The following is an 8,220-nucleotide window of genomic DNA, read 5'->3' as shown; positions in this document are numbered from 1 at the left end:
AAGAGTCCAGATCAATAAGCAATAATTTTTTTTTTAATATGATTATAAAAAAAAATAGAAATAGTATTAAATTGAAAGAAGGAAAAAAAATAATATTAAAAGAAAATATATTTTAATTAAATTTTTAATATTTTATTTTAAAAAAATGTTTTAAAATAAAAATAATAGTATATAAGTATCTATAATTTTCATAATATATTAATTAGAATATCTACTTGATAATTATGTGACATTTATGATTGTGTGACATTAATTCGATTAGAAATTTGTCTTTATTTAGAATGATAGAATCAATTGACTTTAAATACAAAATATTGAATATTTATCATTATTAAAATATTATCAAATATTTTGTTTACTCGATCTAATAGCTATCATATATTATATTTATGAACAATGCAAGTAAAGATTTAAAGTATTCAATTTAAAAAAATAATAAGCATTTATTTTAGCTTACAAAAAAATATTGCTTAATATGAGATAAATTCTCGATCACAAAAATGAGAAAAAAATAAGAGATAAATTAGAGTAAATAATTAGAAATGAAAACTGGCAATAATATATTAAAATTTCTTATTTATTAGAACGTTTGAATGATATTTTTTAATCATAACAATTTTATGGTTTTTTTAAAATAAACTATTTGATTAATATTATTTGACAACGATGAATTATTACAATATTAACAATCAATATTATTTATAATTTTAAACAAGAATAGTAATATTATCAGATTTTAGAGTGAAAGAAATGAAAAAAATAGATTGCATCTAAATGTAATTTAAATGAATTTTCAAAATTTAAAATTGAAGCTTAAAAATTTTATTCTATATTTTTTAACTCCTTTTTATGTTAGAAATTACTTTCTTTCCCATTATATCATAAAGACATATTGTTTTCTATTCTATATTTTGATATAGAATATCAAATTATTTATTTTTTCTATATTTTCTATATTTTATTTTTAGGATACACAAAAAGGTCCCCTAAAAAATATATATCTATGTATACTTTTACTTCTAATAAAATGCTATACTCATAATTTTATTACCATTATGATATGAGAATTTATCTTGATGAAATTTATCTGATTAAATTTAATTTATGTTTTAAATTATAAATTTAAAACTGAAACGTAAAAAAAACATTGAATATTGTCTATGATCTTTAAATTTCACATCATAAATTTTTTTATAAAATTTTATCAAAAAGAAAGTTTATGGTAGAAAGGCGGCAATATTTATGAACTGAGAATAGTTATTGAAAGTAAATACCGAAATATCAAACCAAATGATTTGTTCCGTTACTACGATTTCATTCCTCATGTTATCAGCAATATCTAGATCAAGATAACCATTAATTTGAATATTTGCAATACGTAAAAAAATTCTATGGTTTGTCTTCTTTAATTTAGAATTTTAATTTTATTTGCATTTCATGAAAGCATATAACTATTATTTTATAAAGAATTTAATTCTAATTTTAATTTTTGTGCATGTAGAGCATAATAAATTACACATAAAAGAATGTTGATAGGATTTCTTTTGAAGGCATAAATCAAAAGATTATCCAAAATTTTTAGCATTTTTTCAATTGTTGATATAAATCTGAAATTTTTTTTAAATAAGATGATAGAATAATAAAATATGAATATTTTTAAATTTAAAATTTTGTTTTATCTTATATCATATAGAATTATATTAAAGTGAAAAATACACTGAAATTTTGAAAATTGATTTTATCTTCTTTAAGAGATTTCCTATCGATAAAAAATTGCTTTATATCAAACTTATTATGCTTTACATATACACAAATTTTTATTAAAATCAAAATTTTTGGGATTAGAAATTTTTTATAAAATAGTGTTCAAATATTTTCGTGTAAATCAGTGTATATTTTAATAGATAATTTATAATTATTCAACTATATATATATTTTTTTGGAACACTCTGTTTTCGAAACTAGAAATTTAAATAAAAAAAGCGTTCTTTAATTAATTAGATTTTTAATTAACCATTTTAATTCAGAACTCCAAAACTTCTTACAATAAAAAATCTATAAATTGTAACAAAATTACAAACGTAACGTTTCAAATGTAACAAAGCACTATATGTACAATTTTCCACAAGGATTTTAATTCGATCAACGATTTGAAATTGATTTCACGCCACTCGAGTTGAACGATGTTTACCAGTTCGTAAGAGAAACACACATTGATATCGCGAAACGAAACATTGCAACTTTTGTAGTCACAAAATAAATCATCAAATAAAATTGTTTTGCCATATTAATTATTATTGAAGAAGAAAAAAACTGTGAAAACTATGAGATCCTAGAAAAAAGAGAATGAAATGAAAATTTTATGAATCCGGAGATCAATTTGAACAATAACAATAAAATCGATAGAAAGAATTTTTACAAAACACAATTTTAATGATTAAAACAATATATACGATCAAATTTATATAAAAAATAATCTTCTTTCATGGAACGAACGGGAATTCGACAAGTTTAGAATATTAAGAATATGAATTGAAGTAAATGCATTAAATATTTATCATTAAATTGTTTTACTCTTATTATTTTAAAATATGTATAGAAAATTAATGTCTTACATAATATTTTAAGAAATTTTTCAATTTATTATATTGTCAATCTTTGAATATATTTTTTAGAAAAAATTAAATGAATAAATAATTTATTTATAAATATTATAGTTGAAGTCATTTTATAAAATATAACATAATAAAATAAGTAATATGAAAATATAATATATTTAAAATAATGATAAAAAAAATAAAATCATTTAATATAATAGATGAAATAAACTTAAGAAAACGAAATCTGTAATACAAAAATAAAAAATATTTTAACATTTTAATATTTTAATAATTATAAAATGCACAATGATATATAATTATATAAAAAATTATAAGATGAATTTTCATTCTATCTCTAAAGCTTTGACCATTCTTTTATTCGAATTGTCATAATTATTTACAAACCAGCCATGTAATTCGGGGGATACCAATGAATTTTAATTGGCCACATTTTATTATTCATTTTTTTTTTTTAAATCTGATGTACATCATTAAAGAAAATATTTAAAAATTCAAAATCATAGACTATTATCTTTCAATAACTATATTTTTCTTAAAATGTAAAATTCATTTTTCGCTTCATCTTCTCTTATATACTTGATGATACTTGATTCAAATGCAAAATTTGATAATATTATTTATGTATTAATTATATATATTATAATATGTAATAATATATATTAATTATAATAACTATATATTAATTATAATATATATATTTTAAATATTTATATATTTTCAAAGAAAAAGAATTGATTCAAAAATAAAATAGTATTTTATGTTTTAATTAAATTATATTCCAATAATTTTTTTTTCTTTTCTAATTTTTCTTTATTTAGAAATTAAGAATTTATTTATGAAAAATTATAAATTAATGATTAAAAAAAAGATATATTGATTTGTAATTTATCTTGTATGAAATATGCGTTATATTGCAAAATAATATCTCTTAAAAAATTTCTTAAAAAAGAAAATTTATAAACAAATTATTTTAATAAAAAATAGTGAAATTTTATTGATATCATTTCTTCCAATTTATCTAAAAATCGAAATGACATTTCGATTATTAAAATATGATTTCTTATAACGCTATAATAATATTACAATGATATTTCGATTGTAATTTTTCATTTTCGTATTCTTTTTGTAACTTATATTTATAACTAATGAATATCAATGACAACAATCTCCTATTTTAAATTATTAATGATCTGCAAATTCTTTGATATTTAATAATCATATATATACTTACGATTTTATTATATCACATATTATTATATCTCAAATGAAAGATTGAAAATACAAATGTTTCTCAAAAAAATATTAATGAATAAAATTAAAATAAATCAATAATTGAATTTTACTATTAACTAATAACTAATAAATAAAAATTTTAACGAATCGAATAAAATTTGCAATCCAACAGCATTAAAATTGAAAAATAAACTTTCGTCGATAATTTTTCGTATTTTTTATAGCTGTTGCAAGTTTTAAAAATTCGCAAATTCGAAACATTCAACGTAATTAGTTATGTAAAATTCTTTAAAAAATAAAACAAAAAAAAATGAGAAAAAGAAAAAAATAGTTTTATTCGAATATTTACATAGGAAATTTGTTCACAATTCAAAACAACAATCGAGAAGAGGAAGGATAAAAAAACGAAGAAAAACTTTTCGATAAATACAAATAATTTAATCTCTTAAAATATAAATGACTTAATTACATGTTGATTACATGTGATACCATTATAATTAATTCTCCATATTCTGTGGAGAAAAATTTTATTATTTACAAACACATATCTCTATACGCCTCTTGTGTTAATCAATGTTAATGTTTGTGAATTCTTCACATTAAATTTAATTCGAAACAATTATATTTGGAATTCCATTTGGATATAGAGGAAAAAATAGAAAACCAAGTTTTTGATTTATACATAATAATAACAAAATAAATACTAAAATAATTAATCGTTTTAAATAATTAAAACGATTTAAAATTAAATAAAATAAAAATTATAATGAAATTCATGACAATCATTATTGTTCATTATTTATTTATATAGAAAGTTTCTGCATGTATGTATATTTAAGAAAAATCTGTTTAATTTGAGATTTTCAAAAAACTAAAAAATTACTTATATAATCATAAATTCAATATTATGGCTATTTGATAATCGTTTGATGTATCTATAATATATTTTTAAAATTTATTATAATGATAAATATATAATAAAATTTCAGTTACTATTTTACATATCAAAAACAAATGGTTTAAAATTAAAATTGTAATATTTATTATATTAAATATATGTATATGTATACATATGTATATATTTTATTTATATAAAATCAAAATTTATATATAATTATGATTATATAAACCAAAATAAATTGTGATTATATTTTGAATTTATGTTATTAAAATTTGATTATTAACACTTTATTATAATTTCATTTTTGTTTCAATTTATTTCTTTTAAAAATTATATAATCTTATATTATTTTTTGAATTATTATTAGTTTTTCATTTAAAAAAATAAAAAATTTAACAAGTTTTTTATAAATATATTTTTCATATATTTATTCAAAATTATTAGTTTAATTTTTTTTAATAATATTTAATAATTAGGTGATATTGTAAACAAAAACAAAAAGAATATCTTATATTTTCCATATTCATTATATTTATATCATTCCTAAGGATTTTAATCATCAATTACTTATTTCATTTTAAATTATCAATAATAAATTAATCAAAAGATAATGTGCAATTAACAATTATGATTGTTTATAAAAATTTCATTATGTTACACTTTATGATCTTTACAATAGTTGTTTTCCTGAAAAATTACAATTACAGCAAGGACTCGAAAAAATTTGGAATTTTACTTAAATTTTAATTCTAATTACGTATTTTGTACGTATTTTGTATGAAATTTTACGAACCAAATTTATCAATTAATTAATATTTACACTTTGAATTATTTAATAATTTAAGTTAATAAAGAAAGAAGTAAAAGTTTTATCAAATATTTTTGACTATGTAATTGATTTCAAAGATATTAAGATATAATTTTGATTTATTTTTGTATAAGCAAAAATATATAATAACAATCAAATAAAAAAATTTGCTTATTTTTTTTTAATTATAACTATTAATATAATATTTAGAGTTAAAGTTATTAAGAGAAATATTTTAATTATTTTTAATAATATAAATTACGAAACCAATAAAAATATTTTTTATTAATTTCTTTATTTTGCATTCGCAAGATTATTTGAATATCAATCGTTAAATTCAATTTATTAATCCTTTGTGAATTATTTTTATTTTTGATCATTTCTTACACCTATTGATTTATTTTATTGTATTGATTTATTATATTGAATATATTATTCTATTTTTTGATATTTTTATATTTTTATATTTTTTTTTTATATTTAATAGCTTATTAATATTTTAATTATACAAAAATTACAAAGTAATGCTATTAGCATTTAATATTTTAAATGCTTTCTTTTTGATCAAAAACAATAAAATATAATTATTTTAAAGTGAAATTCATTACATACATAAATATATTTAATTATTTTATTTTCGTATAATTTAAATTTAATTTATTTCTTTGTTTCACAAAATAGTTATTTTTCTTTTCATAAATTAACTTTGTATGGATTTAATATGCAATTAAATACTATGCTCATGTAATAATGTAACAAAATTTTTTACAAATAAAATGAAATGAAAAAAAATGAAATTAATAAACATGATTAAATTGCGATTTTCATTTCATTTTTTTTCAAATTATTCATTTACTATTATTAAACGTTTTTCATTTTTAAATATTAAAAAAAATTAAATAGATTATATATTTTATGAATAAAGTGTCAGAGGTTATTAAATAAATTAACGAAGAATGAATTCAAGGAATTGAAATACATAGAATTGAATAACATGTTAAAATGATTTGAAAGTTTCCTGTGCAAATTGTATGAGCAATTCTATTTGAAAATTCTTATGGAATTACTTCAAGAAGAGCAGAATTTAGATGTCGGCTAAGAAACTTGTTTTACTATTCTTAAATTAATTTTAAGACTAGTGTCAAAAAATAAAATTTTTGATTTCATAACGATAATTAAAATCTGTGCATCATGAATTTCTAAAACTTCAATTTAAAATGACAATATCATCAATCGCTTATATTATAATGATCAAATGAAATATTATATAAAAAGATTTATAATAATCATTCAAGGAAATTCTTTGTTTGAATTATTTTCTTTTTTATTTTTAGAAAAATAAGAAAAAAATAATAAAAATACAATGATTTGTTTGCGTCACCTATATAATAAATTATTTTAAAGTAAAAGCAATGAAAAGTAAAAGCAATTAAAATGAAAAATGAAAACAAAAAATGGAAATAAAAAGTAAAAATGATAAAATTATAAGCCCTTATTATATTCTTCATTCTAATATCTTCCTTAATGAATTTAATTAAGTGAAATTAAAAGTATTATAAAAACAATTTTATACTTTTAATAATTATCTATAATAAGTTTATAAATTTTTTAAAAACAAATTTAAAAAAAAGAGTATATGTAAAATAATTTTTTAGAAAAAAATGAAGATGTGTAATATTTAAACAAGTATTTAAAAAGTTTAATGCTAAGAAATGTAAAACGCAAGATATACATATATATCTATATATCTTTTAATAACAATTTTTTTTATTAATTTAATATATTAAATAAAATATCATGATGTGATTTTCTACAACATAGCTTTAGGAAAATATATATATATTTTATTAGGATAATTTTAAAATGCAAAATTTAAAATTTTGCAACATATTTATATATTTATTTTAAAAAAAAATAAAATATTGTGTATACTTATATCTTATATAATCTTATATATTCATATATAGAAAATTAATATATTTTAAAGGATATCTTTGGTTAAATTTGCATTACATGATTACAGCAACAATATATAACAATGTACAATTGTAACAGAAATAAAATTGTTTCATCGTTCGTTTTATCAAATGTAAACTTCAACTGCTTGTAATTTAATAAATAAATTTCTATCGATATTTTTATATAGTAATTTTTATTTTAGCCTCTAAAATCGATTCTCCAAAAATGATCCTTGAATATATGCATATTTGTATTACTATATATATATTTGTATTTTTTTATGTATTTACATATATTTCACTTTCTTTTCATTTTTACTATTTTCAAATTTTACATATAAAATTTTTTTTACACAAATATAAATTTATATACATTTTAAATAAATATTATCATATTATAATATTAATTATATCATCATGCAATATTTTTATTTATATTATGTTGTACTATTTAATAAATTAAAATGCAGTTTAAAAAACATATGCTTAAAAAAATTTCAGAAAATCAATGTAAATAAAAATAAATACATACAATCATATATGAAAGTCTTTATATATCTTTTTAATAAAAAATATTTTCATTAAAATGAACCAAGCATTGTAATTTAATATATTTTTAAATATATAAAATAATAATACTTATTTCATTATAATATATTATATTAGTAATAAAATTATATATTATATTATATTATATTA

General features: G+C 16.9%; 1 protein-coding gene across 1 annotated transcript in view; it reads right to left on the bottom strand.

The window, feature by feature from the left end:
- The window catches only part of LOC102677948, a gene marked incomplete at its 5' end in the record, with an annotated part of 54,559 nt that overhangs the window by 45,452 nt on the left and 887 nt on the right, over positions 1 to 8,220 (bottom strand). The gene's annotated exons all lie outside the window — the stretch shown is intronic.

This window comes from Apis dorsata, unplaced genomic scaffold, assembly GCF_000469605.1.
Source record: "Apis dorsata unplaced genomic scaffold, Apis dorsata 1.3 scaffold_951, whole genome shotgun sequence".
Lineage (NCBI taxonomy): Eukaryota > Metazoa > Arthropoda > Insecta > Hymenoptera > Apidae > Apis > Apis dorsata.
The sequence above is the reverse complement of the archived record's forward strand: the minus strand, read 5'-3'. Positions and strand labels throughout refer to the sequence as shown.